We start from the raw sequence: 18812 nt of genomic DNA, 5'->3' as shown, positions 1-18812 counted from the left end.
TCTAGAAATCAGATTTTTCTCGTCTCTAGGGTTTGTTGTCATTGCTGCTAGTTATAGTTGTTCCTGCCTGTTTGTTAATGACTTTTCTGAGCTAATTCTATGAAGTCTGTATTCTTTGTTGTGTGAGACCACTGAAGTCTCTACTCAGCTTAGTTTGTCAGTTAATGATGAAACAATGATTTTCTTAAATTCCTGGAACCAATAAATCTCCCAGGCTTTGCCAAAGTACTCTGAGTTTATGTTGGGGAATAATTTAAATGCTCAGGCAGGCAGTTACAACTCCACATTATCCCTCACTTCTTGTTTACACAGAGCCTCAAGGTCAAGCACAGGCCAGAGCTTATGGCCTTTTCAGGTCTTCCCTGAGCTTGTGCAGAGTCCTGGGCATGCACACATTCCTATGCATGTGAGTGGCCTTTTAGATTCCCAGGAATATATTGTAGCATTTTCAAGCCCCTATAGGCATCTCCTCCATGTGTTTGTTAGTTTGTTGTACTGTAGGGGCTTGCGTGTTGCTGTGATTCTGTAAGCTATGCCGCCAGTATTCAGATACGAGCAGGGTCACTCATGGAGGGCAGGTTTCAGCTGAGCTTCCAGGCTAAGACAGACTAGGAAGAAGGACCCAGCAGTCTACTTCTGAAAAGTATTAGCCAGTGAAAACCTTATGAATAGCAGCAGAACACTGACTAATATAGTGCTGGAAGATAAGCCCCCCAGGTTAGAAGGCACTCAAAAGATGACTGGGGAAGAAGTCCAACCTGCACTGAAGGCATTGGTGAAAAACAAGCCTCCAGGAATTGACAGAATATCAATTGAGATGTTTTAACAAGCAGATGAAGCACTGGAAGTGCTCACCTGTCTATGCTGAGAAACTTGGAAGAAAGCTACCTGGCCAACCGACTGGAAGAAATCCATATTTATGCTTATTCCCAAGAAAGGTGATCCAATCAAGTGCAGAAATTATTGAATAATATCATTAATATCACACGCAAGCAAAATTTTGCTGAAGATCATTCAAAAGTGGCTGCAGCAGTATATCGACAGGGAACTGCCAAAAATTCAGGCCGGATTCAGAAGAGGACATGGAACCAGGGATATCATTGCTGATGTCAGACGGATCCTGGCTGAAAGCAGAGAATACCAGAAGGATGTTTACTTGTGTTTTGACTACACAAAGGCATTCGATTGTGTGGATCATAACAAATTATGGATAACATTGCGAAGAATGGGAATTCCAGAACAGTTAATTCTGCTTGTGAGGAACCTGTACATGGATCAAGAGGCAGTTGTTCAGACAGAACAAGGGGATACTGAGTGGTGTGAAGTCAGGAGAGGTGTGTATCATGATTGTATCCTTTCACCAAACCTATTCAATCTGTATGCTGAGCAGATAATTCAAGAAACTGGACTACATGAAGAAGAACAGAGCATTAGGATTGGAGGAAGACTCATTAACAACCTGAATTATGCAGGTGACACAACCTTGCTTGCTGAAAGCAAACAGGACTTGAAGTGCTTACTGATGAAGATCAAAGACCACAGCCTTCAGTATGGATTATACCTCAATATAAAGAAAACAAAAATCCTCACAACTGGATCAATAAGCCACATCACGATAAATGGAGAAAAGATTGAAGTTGTCGAGGATTTCATTTTGCTTGGATCCACAGTCAACACCCATGGAAGCAGCAGTCAAGAAATCAAAAGGCATATTGCTTTGGGAAAATCTACTGCAAAGGACCTCTTTAAAGTGTTGAAAAGCAAAGATGTCACTTTGAAGACTAAGGTGTGCCTGACCGAAGCCATGGTATTTTCAGTGGCATCATATACACGTGAAAGCTGGACAATGAATAAGGAAGACTGAAGAAGAATTGACACCTTTGAATTGTGGTGTCAGCAAAGAATATTGAATATACCATGGAGTGCCAAAAGAACAAACAAATCCATCTTGGAAGAGGTACAACTGGAATGCTCCTTGAAAGCAAGGATGGCGAGACTGCGTCTTACATACTTTGGACATGTTGTCAGGAGGGACCAGTCACTGGAGAAGGATGTCATGCTTGGTAAAGTACAGGGTCAGCAGAAAAGAGGAAGACCCTCAACAAGATGGATTGTCACAGTGGCTGCAACAATGTGCTCAAGCATAGCAATGATTGTGAGGATGGCACAGGACTGGGCAGTGTTTCATTCTGTGGCACGTAGGGTCACTGTGAGTCGGAACCAACTCGATGGCATCTATCAACAACAACATAACCATCTCATTCCTCAACTTTTCCTTTTAAGCTTTTTGGTTAGTCTGTTGTCTGCCCCAACTGTTATATGCTACCTTAACAAAACCAAACCTGTCATCATCGAGTTGATTCCAACTCATAGCAACCCTGTAGGATAGAATAGAACTGCCCCATAGGGTTTCCAAGGCTGTAAATCTTTACAGAAACAGATTGCCACATTTTTCTCCCATGGAGTAGCTGAGGGCTTCCAATCATCGACCTTTAGGTTAGCAGCCAAGCCCTTAACCACTGCTCCAGCAGGGCTCCCATGCTGCCTTAGGCAGCCATAAAGTTAAAACACTTGCCTGTAATTGTTTTAAAAAACACTCCCTACAAACAGATACTTGTACACCAATGTTCATTTAAGCACAATAACCAAAAGGTGAATGAACCTAAATGTCCATCAACAGATGAATGGATACATAAAATGTGTTATATACATGTAATGGAATATTACTCAGCCCTAATGAAAAAAATGAAGTCCTGATACATGCTACTACACGAATGAACCTTGAAAACATTATGCTGAGTGAAATAAGTCAGTCACAAGAAGACAAATATTATATGATCCCACGTACATGAAACACCTAGAGTAGGCAAATGTATAGAGACCAAAATTTTTTAGTGGTTACCGGGGTGAGAGGGGGAGTCATTGCTTTGGGGGCAGTGAGTTTCTGTTAATGGTGATGGAATAAACTGGAAACAGATAGTGGTGATAGTTGTACAACATGGCGAACGTACTCAATGTCAGTGAATTGTACCTGTAAAAATTGTTAAATTGGCAAAGGCTTTGTTGTATAAATTTTTATCACAATGAAAGAGTAGAAATAAATAAATAATACACATATTAAAAAAAAACACTCCCTACAGAGAAGATTTCTCATACTGGGTCAGCTCCAAGTCAGGTCAAATATAGACGGCCTTGCAAGTGTGGTCTTCCAGGGAAGCACTACACAGGTCAAATAATGACAATTCCTTAGAGAAGAGGCTTTGAAAGGGCTCCAGCTCTGTTTTGTTTCCTCCGGTGGCTGCCAGGCTACACCAGGAATGTACTGCAGAGCTGGCGTGGTGGGTATATCTAGAGCAAGTTAGAATGCCACAAAGCTTTTTACTCTTACTGTGACCCACTCTTTTTCTTGAATAAATGCTCCTTGGGCAGCTGCAAGCCTTTGGTTAATTTCCACAGTTCTCAAAAAGTTGTTTCTGACAATTTTTGCCAGTTTTCTGGTTCCTTTTATGGAGGAGAGAATTTTTGGAATCCTTATACTGCCATTTCACCAACCTCTTTCTGCCTTGTTTTTTAAACTTGAACGTAAAACCTGAACTTTTCCCCATATGATTAATTATTCTAAAGTATTATCTTCCCATGAATGTACAGCATTCCATTCTATGAATGCATTTTTATTTATTTAACAACCATTTTCAGACTGTTAGACATTAGGGGTAGGAGGCTCCAGGGATATGCTGGAGCCAGCTTGCACTGTCAATCGTGTACATCTCTTTCCAACGCTGTGTTCAGGGAAATTTCATTGGTAGCTTGAAATCAACCGTGGTGAAAAAATTTATACCACAGAAATTGGCAAAAGCTGCAAAACAACACCCCTTCAAACTGATAGACAGCTACTGGGTGGCTCCCAGTAAAAGGGTTTTGAGGGCAGGTATCATAACTGAGATTCAGATCCAATTCCCATAACAGAGATTCAGATCCAATTCCCAGCCAATGCCCCTCATGTGCAGCTACCACCTGTCTATCAATGGGGACTTTCACATTGCTATATTTAACAGGTTTCAGCAGAGTTTCCAGACTAAGACAGACTAGGAAGGAAGGCCTAGTAATCTACTTTGAAAAGCCAGCCAAGGAAAATGCTATGGATCACAACTGTTTGATCCTCAACCCATCATGGGGATGGCACAGGACCAGGCAGCATTTCGTTCCATTGGGCATAGGGAAGGGAGTAGACTAAACGGCAGCTAACAATAACAAACCACGACGGACCCACATCAGGACCATATTTTATTCATTTCTGTATCCTTAAGACTTAGCAGAAGGCCTAACACACAGTAGGTGATCAGGATATTTTTGTTCTTTTTGTATACATACTTTGTAGCATTTTATAACCCGTCTTTCTTGATTTAGTATTACTTCAAAGCTCATTGTACATTGCTACATAAAATCAGAAACTCGTTGCCATAGAGTCAATTCGCACTCATAGTGACCCACTGGACAGAGCGGAACTGCCCCATGGAGTTTTCAAGGAGTGGCTAGTGGATTTGAACTGCCGACCTTTTGATTAGCAGCCGTGGCTCTTAACCACTGTGCCCCAGGGCTCCACATAGCTACATAATGGTCATCATTTTAATGGCTGCGATTTTCCTTTGAATACATGAATTATTATTGCTTTAACCCTTCCCATGCTGATTTGTTACCTTAGTGTATATAGCACTGTGATGAACATCTCTGTGTAATGAGATTTCTCTCTTGTTGGAGTACCTTCAAAGTTGAGAATAGGCTACCTTGCCAAAAGAGCTCCTGAGACAGACTGAAAAAACACATATGACCTCTTAGGTCACTAATTCTTTCCTATATTGAGCATATGCCCCATGTCTGAGTCTAGCACCTGTTACAGGGAACCCAGGAAGAACATTTGGCCTGGGCCTCACATTCACAAATAGGTCTTATATTTAGACTTTGTGTGTGTGCGTGTGTGTGAAAATATACATAACAAAACAATCATTCAACATTTTCTACATGTACATTGATTACATTCTGCATGTTGTGTCACCAATCTCCCTAACTCTACCCATATTGTTTCATCACCATTAACTTAGACTTTCTGTCCCCTAAACTTTTCCTGTTTTAGATTACTGTTGTCAATTTGATCTCATATAGATAATTCTTTAAAAGAGTGCACTTCTGAAGGTGAACATTTTTTAACAGTTGAGCTGAACCATTGTTTAGCCTGAAGATGATTTCATTGGATAGTTTCAGTTCAAGGCTTAAAGATTATCTCAGGGCAATAGATTTGAGGTTTCTCTCAGTATCAATGCGTACAGTAAGTCTGGTTTCTGTAAGAGTTTGAAATTCTGTTCCACATTTTTTTTCTTTTTGATCAGGATCCATCTACTGGATCCTTGATTAAAACGTTCAATAATGGTATCTGGGCACCAACCTGTTGTGGTCTCATAGCGGCGGAGGTAGTAGTTCATGGAGGTAGTTAGACCTATAGTCCATTTCATTCTTTTATTACTGGGTCTCCTTCCTCTGCTGTTCTGGGTGAATAGAGACCAACTATTGTATCTTAGATGGCTGATGGCAAGCTTTTAAGACCCCAGGCACTACTCACCGAACTAGGAGGTAGAACTGAGACTCTAAAAACAATATTACGCCAGTTGACTGGACAGATCCACAAAACCATGACCCTAAACCTTAAAAAGAACCTAGAAAATTCATCTCATGAGGTATTTGTTTATACCTAAGTAGTATCAACAACTGCTGCCTCTATTTTTTATTTATCTATTTTTGGCTGTTGTTGTTGCAAAATTATTTATAACACTATATTTGCCATTTCACTCTTCTTTTGGAGTATATCTTAGAAAAAAAAATTTTTTTTCTTTTTTTTTTTAGTGATATCAGTTACATTTGATCAAATTGTGTAACCATCACCTTTAGTTGATACCAGTTTTCCCACCGTCATAAACAAAAATTCACTACTTACCAGAAATTGATCCCCCTTCTCTCTCCCCCATCATACCCCTGGAAACCACTAATAATCATTGGGCTCCATCTATTTACCTGTTCTTGCAATTTCATATAATTGAGTTCATACGATGTCCTTTTGTGACTGACTTATTTCACTCAGCATAATGTCTTCGAGGTTCATCCATGTTATAGCATGTACATATAGACTTTTAACACTATCTACAGTGCTTATCATACAATTCCATAGTTTTGACTGTGGATTAATTAGGATAGACTTTCAGAGCTCTAACAGAGAACCAAAATATTTGTGACTTACATAGATAGAAGTTTCTTTCTTTCTTGTATATTAATAGCCCAGCTTCACAGTATCAGGGAGCCAAAGTCCTACTATATTTTTGCTGAACTATCCCTAGTCTGTATGGCCCAAGCGGGCCCATGATCTTGTCCATACCCCAGGCTATTGGAAATAGGGAAAATGCTTCTTCTCTTTTTGAGCACCTGAGGTTGTGCATGTTACTTGGTTCCACATCCTATAGGCCAGAACTTAATAATATGGCCACATTTAGCTGCAACGGAGTCTGGGAAATGTAGTATTTGTTCTGGTTGACCATGTACCCATGTAAAAATTGGGGTCACGAAAAGTAGAGAACTGATGGGGGGAGGAGGAAATTAGCATTCTCTTCCACAAATTCCAATACCTATTTTTTTAATACTTTTTTAATGATCTATGAATTTATCTACCTAAAATGTTTCTGTACTTATTTAAAAACTATCTTGATTATATTGTGTCATCATTTTTGTGATAAAAGCATTAAGTAGGCAAACTTAAACCTTTAAACTGTACCAGAAATTTTGCTATGCTTTTTTTGTCTTCAGTTTTATATACCAGGAGCTAAATGGAATTGGCCCAGACCTTGATTAGCTGTGCAAACAAAGATAAACCAGACATGTTCTCTTCCCTTTTGGTCTAGTGTGGGAGACAAACATGTAAATAAAGCATTACACAAGGTATACACAAAAAGCTATAGGAGCTCAGAACAGGACTTTTTTCCCCAGGAGATAAGAAAAAGCTTCTAAGAATCCAACCCAACCCATTGCTGTTTAGTAGATTCCAACTCATAGTGACCCTACAGGACAGAGAACTGCCCCACAGAGTTTCCAAGGAGCGCCTGGTGGATTTGAACTGCTGACCTTTTTGGTTAACAGCTGTAGCACTTAACCACTATACCACCAGGGTTTCTGCTTCTAAGAAAAAAAACAAACCAATTGCTGTTGAGTCGATTCCAACTCATAGCGACCCTACAGGACAGAGTAGAACTGCCCCATAGAGTTTCCAAGAAGCACCTGGTGGATTCGAACCACTAACCTTTTTGTTAGCAGCTGTAGCTCTTAACCACTATGCCACCAGGATTTCCTGCTTGTAAGAAAAGGCAATGCAAACTCATCTGGTGGAAAAAGCTAGAAAGAGCATTCCAGGTGAAGAGAACATCTTAAGCAAAGGTAGAAAGTGTTGGAGGCACTTGAGCAATTCATTGTAGTTGAACACATGGTGCACGTGGGTTGAACAAGTATCTGGGGATGAGGCTGGAGTGACAGGATGGGCCCAGGTCTTGGAGAGGAAGGTAATTCATTTGTCAAAGTGTGTTGGGAAAGGTGAACTGGCTCTCATCATTCATTTCAACCTCCGAGTGTGCCTTCCCATGCTGCAAAGGCTAGAAAGCTGAAACTATATTTCCCAGCATTCCTCACAGCTGGAATCCTGGATAAGAGCTCCACCAGTTAAATGCACTGATGTATGACGTAGCAGCTAGGACTGAGTGGTGGCTATCTTCTCTGCTGCTGCCTGGTTGTTACTGTTGACCAGCATTGCCAGGGAGACACTAGGTTTCAGCAGCAACATTCTAGTGTTCAGTGGCTTTGTGGAAGCTAAAAGACAACAAAAGACAGTTACAGCAGTGATGGCAGAGTCTTCCTCATCTCTGGATCACAGTTCCGGTAACAACTTCCTGAATCCCCCGTTTCCAGAGTATAGAAAGTGCTATAACTCCACAGTGGGCCTGTTCTGCTGTGCTGTTCTGGGAGTCATTCCTGGAGGCCTGCCTAGAGCCCATTCCTCTGGACTCTCCAACTATTCTATAAGCATCTAATCCCCTATATTAAATCCACTTCTGCTTAAGATGGCTAGAATGGTTTCTGTTTCCTGTAACTAAACCCTGATTAATGCGGAGGACATACAGTTGGAACGGTTTGCACAGATGCACTCCACCTGAAAAGTGGCTCTAATTCAGGCTCTGGCTCATGTTCTGGAGACCCTGTTGCTGTTATGCCCAGGAGGCAACGTGGACACCCCCACCAGAAAGCTCCCGTGGCATGGCTTGCTGCAGATAGAGAACAGTCCATTTCTGACAGCAAGTAAGGCAAACCATAAACACAGCCTTCTCTGCAGGGATCATGCTTCTGACACATCGATCCTCCCTTCTACACCCAAAGGTGCAGTTTATACAATGCTGGTCATGACTCAGGACAATTATCTACAACAACATGCTCAATCACTTAAAATACCTGTGGTCACTAAGAATTTGTGCCTCTTTCATTTCCCAACAAAAAATGCTGTGGGGGTTAAACGGAGGATGTGTATAGGGGAAGAGGGGGATAGTGTAGAGTGATCACTTAGCATCTATAATTCCACTGTGGTACATAGATGAAGATCTTTCATTTTAATCATCATATACTTATTTTAAAGTAGGAAAATATAACCTGTCAAATAAACCTAACTTGACAGTTTACTTCAGGACCTGGCTATGTTTAAAAAGTAAACTAATTAGGGGAAAATATTAGTTATTAGGTATTTAGTTCATCTGTCAATTTGTCACACTGTGGTGGCTTGCGTGTTGCTGTGATGTTAGCAGCTATGCCACCAGTATTTCAAATATCAGCAGCGTCACCCATTAGGTTTCTGTGGAGCTTCCAGGCTAAGACTAGGAAGAAGGACCTGGTGATCTACTTCAAAAAAACTGGCCAGTGAAAGGCTTATGAACAGCGGCAGAACACTACCTGATGTAGTGCTGGAAAATAAGCCCCTCAGGTTGGAAGGAGAGCTGCCTCCTCAAAGTAGAATTGACCTTAATGACATGGAAGGAACAAAGCTTTTGGAACCTGCATTCCCTGATGTGGCATGACTTAAAATGAGAAGAAACAGCTGCAAACATCCATTAATAATTGGAATGTGAAATGTATGAAGTTATGAATCTAGCAAAATTGAAAGTAGTCAAAATGAAATGGAATGTATAAAGATTGATATCCTAAGCATTAGTGAGCTGAGATGGACAGGTGTTGGTCATTTTGAATTGGGCAATCATATGGTCTACTATGCCCCAAATGACAAATCGAAGAGGAATAACATCACATTCATTGTCAAAAAGAACACTTCAAAATCTATTCCGAAGTACAACATTGTCAGTGATAGGATAACATCCATACTTCTACAAGGAAGATCAGTTAATACGACTATTATTCAAAGATTTCATTGTATTTGGATCCACAATACATGCCTGTGGAAGCAGCAGTCAAGAGATCAAATGATGTATTACACTGGGCAAATCTGCTGCAAAAGACCTGTTTAAAATGTTAAAAAGCAAAGACATCACTTTGAGGACTAAGGTGTGCCTCGCCTAAGTGATGGTATTTTCAGTCACCTCATATGCATGGGAAAGCTGGACAATGAATAAGGAAGACAGAAGAATTGATGCCTCTGAATTATGGTGTTGGTGAATAATATTGACTATATCACGGAATGTCAGAAAAATGAACCAGTCTGTCTTGGAAGAAGTATACCCGGAATGCTCCTTAGAAGCTAGGATGGTGTCACTTCATGTACTTTGGACATGTTATCAGGAGGGACCAGTCCCTGAAGAAGGACATCATGCTTGGTAGAGGGTCCGTGAAAAAGAGGAAGACCCTCAGCAAGATGGATTGACACAGTAGTTGAAACAATGGGCTCAAACATAGCCACGATTGTGAGGATGGCACAGGATAGGGCAGTGTTTTATTCTGTTGTACACAGGGTCACGATGAGCTGGAACTGACTCAACCTAACTACAATAACATCCGGTAAAAACAGAGTAGAAGAGATTGCAAAAACCATGCAGGTACATACAAATTCCAGACATTTGGGAAGCCCACAGCAAGATCTCATTTAGTCCTCATGACAACCCTAGGAATTACTTATTTTTGCTCCCACTTTAGAATGAGAAGTGAGGGTCAAAAGGTTGAAATGACCTGTCAGGGTCACATGGCTGGCAGTGGTCAGTGACAAAGGTGGAATTCAATCCTGGCTGGTGTTTTTCCCACCCCGCTTCTACCCCCACCTTATTTGTCTTACATACAGACTCCAGGGCTTCCTCTCTGAAAGGCGTCCAGTAAGAATATCTTTGCAGAAGTGAAAAACCTTTCAGCCCACTTCCTCTTGGTGGCTGTGGCCATCCACCAGATCCTGGTTCCCCTCTGATGGACTGGTCTGTTGTTGAGAGAGCTTGGGAGGTCTGACAGGTACTTTGGCCTGGACTTCCAACCTGGTTGCATCCTCTAGGGTGCAGGCTGGAAACAATCAGCAGCTGTGAGGGTCAGAGATGAGGGATAGGCTTGGCTGGATCTCTGACGCTCTTCCCACCCACATCTTTGCATTGTAGTCTATATCCCAGGAAAAGAGAAGAGAAAGTGGAGCTGGGAGGGCACAGGGGTTTGGATGCTGCCTAACAGTAAGCTGAGAGTTCCTTCCCAAAAGCCAAATGAGTCACTTGGCCCCAGGCCTCAGCGCCAGAGATATGTAAGGCAGCAAATACAAGAGGGGTGAGGTACAAACCAGCCTTCCAGAAAAGCCAGTGTGCATGGGCCAGACGTTCCACACTGTTTTTGGGAGCGGGGAGGATCTCAGAGGCCAACCAGTGGGGAAAGAGGTCTCATGTAAACAGCTGCAGCCCACTGCCCTCGCTCCAACCAAAACAACGTCCATTTTATCTGTTTTAGATACTAAAACAGTTGGGGAACCATTGCCCCGGGATCTTCTAGGGGCCTCAAGTTTGAAGGAATCCTCCTCAGGGCCTCATTCAGCCATTGGCTCTGAAGATGTACAGGGAAGAGACAGGTGGAATGAAGGAGGACAACAAAGGTATGTGCTGACAGAGGAACCTGGGGAACCAGGTGAGCAGGAAGAATGGGTTCCAGAAGGAGGCCTTTACCAAACCCTCTTCCAAAGTATCTCATTTTCATTCCCCTACCTAGTCTGAATCTGCGATATGCAGGTGACACAATCTTGCTTGCTGAAAACGAAGAGAGCTTGAAGCACTTGCTGATAAAGATGAAACAATATCAGCCTTCGGTATGGATTACACCTCAACATAAAGAAAATAAAAACTATTACAACCAGACCAGTAAGCAACATCCTGATAAATGGGGAAAATACTGACATTGTCAAGGGTTTCATTTTACTTGGATCCACAAACAATGCCTATGGAAACAGCATTCAAGAAATCAAACAATGTATTGCACTGGGCAAATCTGCTACAAAAGACCTCTTTCAAGTGTTAAAAAGCAAAAATGTCACCTTGAGGATTAAGGTGCGCCTAACCCAAGCCATGGTATTTTCAATTGTCTCATACGCATGCTGGACAATAAATAAGGAAGACTGAAGAACTGGTATCTTTAAATTATTGTGTTGGTGAAAAGTATTGTATACACTGTGGCCTTCCAGAAGAACAGACAAATCTGTCTTCGAAGAAGTATAGCCAGAATTCTCCTTGGAAGCGAGGATGGCAAGACTTCATCTCACATACTATGGACATGTTATCAGGAGGGACAAGTCCCTGGAGAAGGACATTACGCATGGTAAAGTAGAAGGTCATCCAAAAAGAGGAAGATCCGCAACGAGATGGATTGACACTGTGGCTGGAACAATGGGCTCAAACATAGCCACAAATGTGAGGATGGTGTTGGACTGGGCAGCGTTTTGTTCTGCTGTACACAGGGTCACCATGAACTGGAACCGACTTGAAAGCACCGAACAGCAACAACCACCTTGTTAAAAAAAAAAAAAAAAAAAAAGGTACAAGTTATTCTTAATATATCTCCTCTCAATTACTTTTATTACTTTCTCTATAATTACTAAAGTAACACATGCTCAAAAGCCAAAAACTAGGAAAAAAAAAAAATCCAAGGAATTCAGAATTCAAGGAAATTTAATGAGATAACCACTATTAAGATTTTTGATATAAAAATTGTGGAAGCGGGCAGTCAGAGCACGGCCTGCTGCCTTTCCCTGTGACCTATGAATGAATCTTGTGCTTAGGACCACATGTGTCAGCCTGGGTTCTCGGATGGATGAGAGCGTGGCCTGACTCTTTTCTGGGTGTCTCAATCCAAAACACATCCCGTAGTAGGTTTTGGCCTATCAGCACATCCCTTGTCTCTTGTCTTGAGTTCAACATTTCCAGGAACTGCTTAGCTAAGCGTGTGTTATATAGCACCTGGCCAATGCTGCTGCTATTATCTACTCCTAGTGTGGAGGGGATGAGGTCCTTCTGCAGCAAAATAGAGATGTGTGCAGACCATTCCCTGTGTCAGCTGCAGAGTGAGATCCGCTGGCCATGGGGGACCAATTTGAAGCTGACCTAGTTCTGTTGGTAAAGTGTTGTTCCACGTGGTATAACCCCAACACCTGACAGCTATAGAGTGGGTTACTATCCTTCATGTCATAGGATTCCTCCCCTGGAGGTAGTAACAGGTATCACTTGCTCAACAAAAAATATCATGTATTTTTTGTGTGTGCATAGACTTTTTCTTCAAAGTTATTCTATTTTACACAATATTTTTGTTTTTTTAGAATTTCTTGAGATAAAGTTATAGAAAAGTTGCAAGAATAGTACAAAGAATTCCCTTACATCGTTCACTCACATTTCTTGTATCTTTTCAAAATGAGTTGTATATTATGAACATTTTGCAACATCCATAGTTATCATTATCATCATAGCCAACATTTACTGCTGGCCAGGTAAACCATTTTGTCATGGTGACTTCTACTATCCCCACAATGACCTCATGAGATGAGTACTACTGTTATCCTCATTTTACATACTAATAAATTAGGCTTTAGTTAGGATGCTTTCAATATTTTACCTTTGTTAAAGATCTTTGATTTATATCTTTGTCCACCTAACAACAACAACAACAAAAACCCATTGCCCTCAAGTTGACTGCGACTCACAGTGACCTTATAGGGCAGAGTAGAACTGCCCCATAGGGTTTCCAAGAAGTGGCTGGTGGATTAAAACTGCCTTTTGGTTAGTAGCCAAACTCTTAACCACTGTACACCAGGGTTCCCACCTAGTCTTTAGGTTTTCCATGCCATCTCTAGATAAAACTAATCACGAAGTCTCTAAGACCCACTGACACAGCACAACGGAAGACCATATTTGTCATAGAACCTTAAACCTTTGTCTCATTACTGAGTCACACCACAGCCCAGGATACACAATGAATAACTATATTTTAAAAATTTTCTAAAGACTTTGTAAATAGCCTGATATTATTTTTTTTTTTACAATTAAGGAATTACTTTATTAACATATACATATAAAACATACCCTACTTCCTATAATCTTATTGGACATTTCTTTATATTAAAATATATAGATATTAAATATTAAAATATGAAGAACAAGCCTTAGAAATATGTCTAAGGACTCTGAAAGGCACTGTAGGATGTTCCAAAGAGGCAACTGTGAGCTGAAACAAAGTGCAGGCTGTTGTTGGAAGATGGCACCCATGTAAACGACCTGCATACCATTTCTACTTGGTGTGGAGGCCTCACCATTTTCCTAATGGAGACAAGAAGCCTGAGGTTCTGAAGCCAGTGATCCTGCCATCCCTTCAACTTCTCCTTGTAAGCTTCCTGTGTTGACTGTCATCCTACGGCTGCCTGCTCCTGCCCCTTGACCAAGGAAGCTCTCCTGCCTCTGAGCACAATATTAGCTCTTTAACTCTGAAGTCAAAATATTACAGAATTGGAGAAAATTAATTATTGAGTGCCTACTATGTACCTAACACAAAGTTATTTCTTACTCCAACAGTGACCCTGTGAAAGAGGTTTCATGATTCTCACCTTGGTCATGAGGAGACTAAAGCCGAAAAAGGTTAAGTATTGTACTCAAAGATATATAATGAGCTAAATTCTAACATGTGGCCTATAAGATGTTAATAAGATTCCTATGTATTTCTTAAACCCCCATAAGTTCTCAGGGGCAAAAATGTATGATATGCAAGCAAATCGGGGTTCCCCCCCGCAACAATAATTGTTGTTAACTGCTGTGGAATTGGTTTCCAACTTATGGTGATCCCATATACAACACAGCAAGACACTGCCCAGTCCTGCACTGTATGTCCACATCAGTGGTTACAGATCGGACCGTTGTGATGCATAGCATTTCCATAGGCTGATTTTCAGAAGTAGATCACCAGGCTTTTCTTCCTAGTCCATCTTAGGAAGCTCTGCTGAAACTTGCTCAGCATCATAACAATACACAAGCCTCCACTGACAGACAGGCGATGGCTGCACCTGAGGTGTACTGGCTGGCTAGGAATCGAACCTGGGTCTCCTGAATGGAAGGTGAGAATTCTACCACTGACCTACCAATGCCTCATAAAAACAATAACAGCTAATATTTATTGAGCACTGAATCAGGTTAGGATCTCAGCTAAAATCTGTTATATTTAATATGTTCAACAATCCAAAGTGGAATATGTGATTATTTGTTATAATTATCCCCACGTAAAAGCGCCCACTTATCTAATACCTGGCACCCTAATAAAGGCTCTGAACAGGTACTTCAATACTTTTTTCACATTCAAATATATGATTCCCAAGATCAGTGACAATTCTGAAACTGCTACTACATCATTTTTTAGGCATTGGAAACACCTTTCTGGATGATTTCATGGCAAAATTTGGCTCTAACTCAACGTTGTCACTGTTTTACACAATACTACCTGTCTTGGTTATCTAGTGCTGCTATAACAGAAATACCACGAGTAGATAGATGACTTGAACAGATAAATTCATTCTCTCACAGTCTAGGAGCCTAGGAGTCCAAATTCAGGGTGCCAGCTCCCGGGGAAGGCTTTCACTCTCTGTTGGCTCTGGGGGAAGGTCCTTGTCATCAATCTTCCCTGATCCAGGAGCTTCTCAATGCAGGAATCCCAGGTCCAAAGGACTTGCTACTCTCCTGGTTCTTGTTTCTTGGTGGTATAAGGTCCCCATGTCTCTCTGTTTGCTTCTCTCTCTTACATCTCAAAGTGACTGATTTAAGACAAAACCTAATCTTGTAGACTGAATCCCAGCTCATTACCATAGAGGTAGGATTTCATCACATAGGAAAATCACATCAAATGACAAAATGGTGGGCAATCACACAATACTGGGAATCATGGCCTAGCCAAGTTGGTTCATTTTTTTGGGGAGACACAATTGAATCCATGACACTACCCTAAAAGCAGAAGATATACCAGCAACAGAAAAAATTGTTTTCTCTTGTAGAGAAAAGACATTCATTCATTCAACAAATAGGTCTTTAGTGCCATCTGTTTGCCAGGCCAAACCACCAGGCCCCCAAAACCACACTACACTTAGTTTTGAAGCGGGCTTAGGTTTTCACATGGATTTAGATCCTTTGCAGCAAGTACGTACTATAGTTTTCACCTTGAAATTTTTATCATTGTAAATTGAATCTCATGAATCTTTATCAAATGTCCTGGTTCCTGCTGGGGAGAAAAAACATTTTTAAATGTACTATTATTACATTTTAAATATACTATTACCCTTTTGAGGGCAGTGGTGGTTCAGTGGTAGCATTCCTGCCTTCCATGTGGAAGACTAGTTCTATTCTCAGCCAAAGCACATCCAGCACAGCAACCACCCATCTGTTAGTGGAGGCTTGAGTGTTGCTGATGCTGAGGAGCTCCCAAACTAAGATGAACTAGGAAGAACGGCCTGGCAATCTACTTCCAAAAAATCAGCCAATTAAAACCCTATGGATCACAATAGCCTGATTTGAAGCTAATCATGGGACAGTGTTTTTTCTAAGACAGGAAGCAAAGCCCTGAGATGGGAGGGTGCTTGTTTATAGGGAAGAGACTGCTGTGGTTAGAGGAGAAACAAGTAAAACAGAAATAGATTATACTATCAGGGAGGTAATAAGGGGTTGAGTGTAGAACCTAGAGACTTCCTAAGAACAGAGAACAGAGGGGTCCCCCACTCTGCAAACAAAGTAACAAGAAATGGGCCAGGGCATAGAAACAAAGCCATTACCCAGAACAATGGGGCAGGGTATCTAAAAATTGCCCCCAAACTTCTTTAAAGTTGCCTTTCAGTAGTTGGAGAAGACCAGGCCCAAGGCCATGGACAGAACATCCACCTGTGACCACTGTGTGACCTTCCACCAGGGGCAGTGAGGGGCTACAGCCCCAGCTGGGGACTCGAACCCAGGGAGCAGGAGACTGCGCAGGAGTGACACCCCCTAAGTCTTGCTACAATCCCAGAGGCCTCCAGGACAGGAGCCATCTTGGAAAGCTGCTGCAGGGACCTTAGTTAACACAGCCCTGCCTGAGTCTATGAATAAACATGAGTCTCCCCCCGCCCCCCCCCCACAACTTTAAAAAACTGGGGCCTGTCTATTACTCTATGAGAGGAGGGTATACTTGCTCTAGGTCCTTGTCTCCAAGCCTCTTCAATAAAGCTTTGCTCATATGGAAAACTACCTGCCTTACCTGCTCATTCTTGACCAGTGGGAGGAAGAACCTTATTACAGTAACAGTTCCACTGTACACGGGGTCACCATGTGTCAAGGTGTTGCTAACAACATTCTCCGTTTTTGATATAACCTTATAAAAACTTTGTGTCCTTAATAGATTTAAATATTTACCAAACTTAATTTTTAAAATAGATAGTACTTGTCCATGGTATAAAATCCCAGGTGACACAAAAAGTCTTAGAATAAAAACTCAATTGTCCTTCTACCTTTCCTTAGTCTGGGCAATCACTATCACCAGTTTTTTCTCCTGGAGATATTCTATGTCTACACAAGTGAAAATGTATCTTTACCTATGCGGCCTTTAAAAAAAAAAAAAAAAAAACCCGCCACAAACAATAGCATATTCACGCACATTTCTCTGCACTTTGCTTTCTTGATACACATACCTTGGATTTGGTTCAACAGCAGCATATAAACTGTTTTGTTCTTTCTAACGATAGATTATTCCTCTGAAAGGATAGACTATTTCACCAGTCCCTGGTTTCGTGCCTGACAACATAAAGGGTCTTTGTCTATGCGAGCCGGTTTGAGGTTACCATGAATCCCCATTTTGCCCACCTCTCTCAATTGTTGGGAGGGGAAGTCGCTTTAACGCGCCACATCAAGGTATCAATAAACGCCATCTTGTGTCTCCAGAACTGCCTGGACGGCAAGTCTCTGGAGGGAGCCCCCCACCCTTGCTTGTCGTTAGCCGCATTTGAATAGATTCCAAACATAAAGACCCTCCTTATAAGCCACGTCCCACCGCTCCATGGTAGGGGGGAACCGGCCAGGAAGCGTAGGTCTGGCCGAGGGGCGGGCCACGCTTCGAGCGCGCATGGGCCAGCGCCTCTCTCTGAGGAAGCCCGGCAGTGCGGGCCGCCATCTTGTATTTTTGGCCACCTTTCCTTTCAAGGAAAGAAACCTGGAAACTCCGCGGCAGCCATCTTTTATGAGAAACCTGAGTTGTAATAACCCTTTCCCAGTTCTCAGCATTTCGTATAACCATAAATAAAGCAGCTATCTTGTACGGCGAACCCCTCCATTTCCGGGACTGGTCCGCGGCTGGGCAACTGAGGCGACCACCGCTCCCTCTGGCGGCGGTACCGGGGCAACGACGCAAGCTTAGACCTGCCGGGTATCCTGCTTCCGGGTTCTGTCGGGCGGGGCCTCTGACGTCTCGCGGACTCCGACTGTGATGGATGAGCTGGGTCGGGGGGTTGGATCTGAGCATGCGCCTAGAGCAATGACGGCGGGCATGGGGAAGGCCAAACTCCAGGCGGGCCCGGAGAGGGGTGGAGTGTGGGGTTGGGCCTGGCAGGTATGGGTGCCGCGGGGCGGGGACGTGGGACGCTGGGGAAGAAAACCAAATTAAGTTAGGGGCCTCCTGGTGGTCGCAGCTAAGCTCTACACCACCGATCGAGGCGGGTATTATTATCCATTTAAAAAGGTGAGAAAACAGGCTCACCCTCCTTGCTCGCTCAGCTCAACCTTGGCAGAGATGGGAGGAGAGGTTCCCGTTTTCTGTAACAGTATCTAATCTGGGGGATTTTTGCGAGGATTAAATACATTTTCATATTAGACAGTCGGGTTCTCAATTCTAATTTCTTCCTTGCTAATAGTAATAACATAATAAAAATGGCCACGTACCAGGCACTTACTATCTTTTCACTCTACAACTATGACATAGGTAATATTACCATTCCAATTTTACAAATGAGGACAGTGAGGAAGAAGTAATATGGCCAAAGTCACTGAAAAGCTAGCAGCAATGTTGAGATTTGAACCCAGGCAGTTTTATATTCTGGCTTGAAAAGGTTGTAAAGAAACAAGAACCGGGCTCTGACATGCAGCCTGGCTTCTAAGGACAAACCCAGCAGGGGAGGGAAGAGGAGGAGGAGGAGAAAGACTGGGCCTCAGGACATACCAGACCGAAAGGACTAGAGAGGTTAGAAGTGAAAGATTTTTGTTCCATCTGCACCAGAAGTGAAAAAATGGCTTCTG

At 42.2% G+C, this 18812-nt stretch overlaps 2 long non-coding RNA genes across 5 annotated transcripts in view; one reads left to right on the top strand and one right to left on the bottom strand.

Annotated features, from left to right (window-relative positions):
- The window catches only part of LOC111750597 (uncharacterized), a 52261-nt gene that overhangs the window by 21923 nt on the left and 11526 nt on the right, over positions 1-18812 (top strand). Inside the window, exons 3-5 of one of the 3 annotated variants that reach the window (XR_010319039.1) lie at positions 10996-11137; positions 14094-14156; positions 16379-16490. The exons of 1 other annotated variant lie outside the window; for it this stretch is intronic. This is a non-coding gene — a long non-coding RNA (uncharacterized LOC111750597). Of the gene's footprint in view, positions 1-10995; positions 11138-14093; positions 14157-16378; positions 16491-18812 lie in introns of those variants that run through there. One more of the 3 variants, XR_010319040.1, reaches the window with a different exon arrangement.
- LOC135228489 (uncharacterized) lies at positions 1987-17933 on the bottom strand. 2 transcript variants are annotated; one of them, XR_010319037.1, is made up of 3 exons: positions 17216-17933; positions 11247-12042; positions 1987-10583 (listed from the first exon to the last, which is right to left on the bottom strand). It is a non-coding gene; the product is annotated as an uncharacterized LOC135228489 (long non-coding RNA). The 2 variants fall into 2 exon arrangements; XR_010319038.1 differs by having other exon boundaries at positions 1991-7896; positions 10352-12042.

The sequence above is a fragment of the Loxodonta africana genome, chromosome 22 (genome assembly GCF_030014295.1).
Source record: "Loxodonta africana isolate mLoxAfr1 chromosome 22, mLoxAfr1.hap2, whole genome shotgun sequence".
Lineage (NCBI taxonomy): Eukaryota > Metazoa > Chordata > Mammalia > Proboscidea > Elephantidae > Loxodonta > Loxodonta africana.
This window is presented reverse-complemented; position numbering and strand designations above follow the sequence as displayed.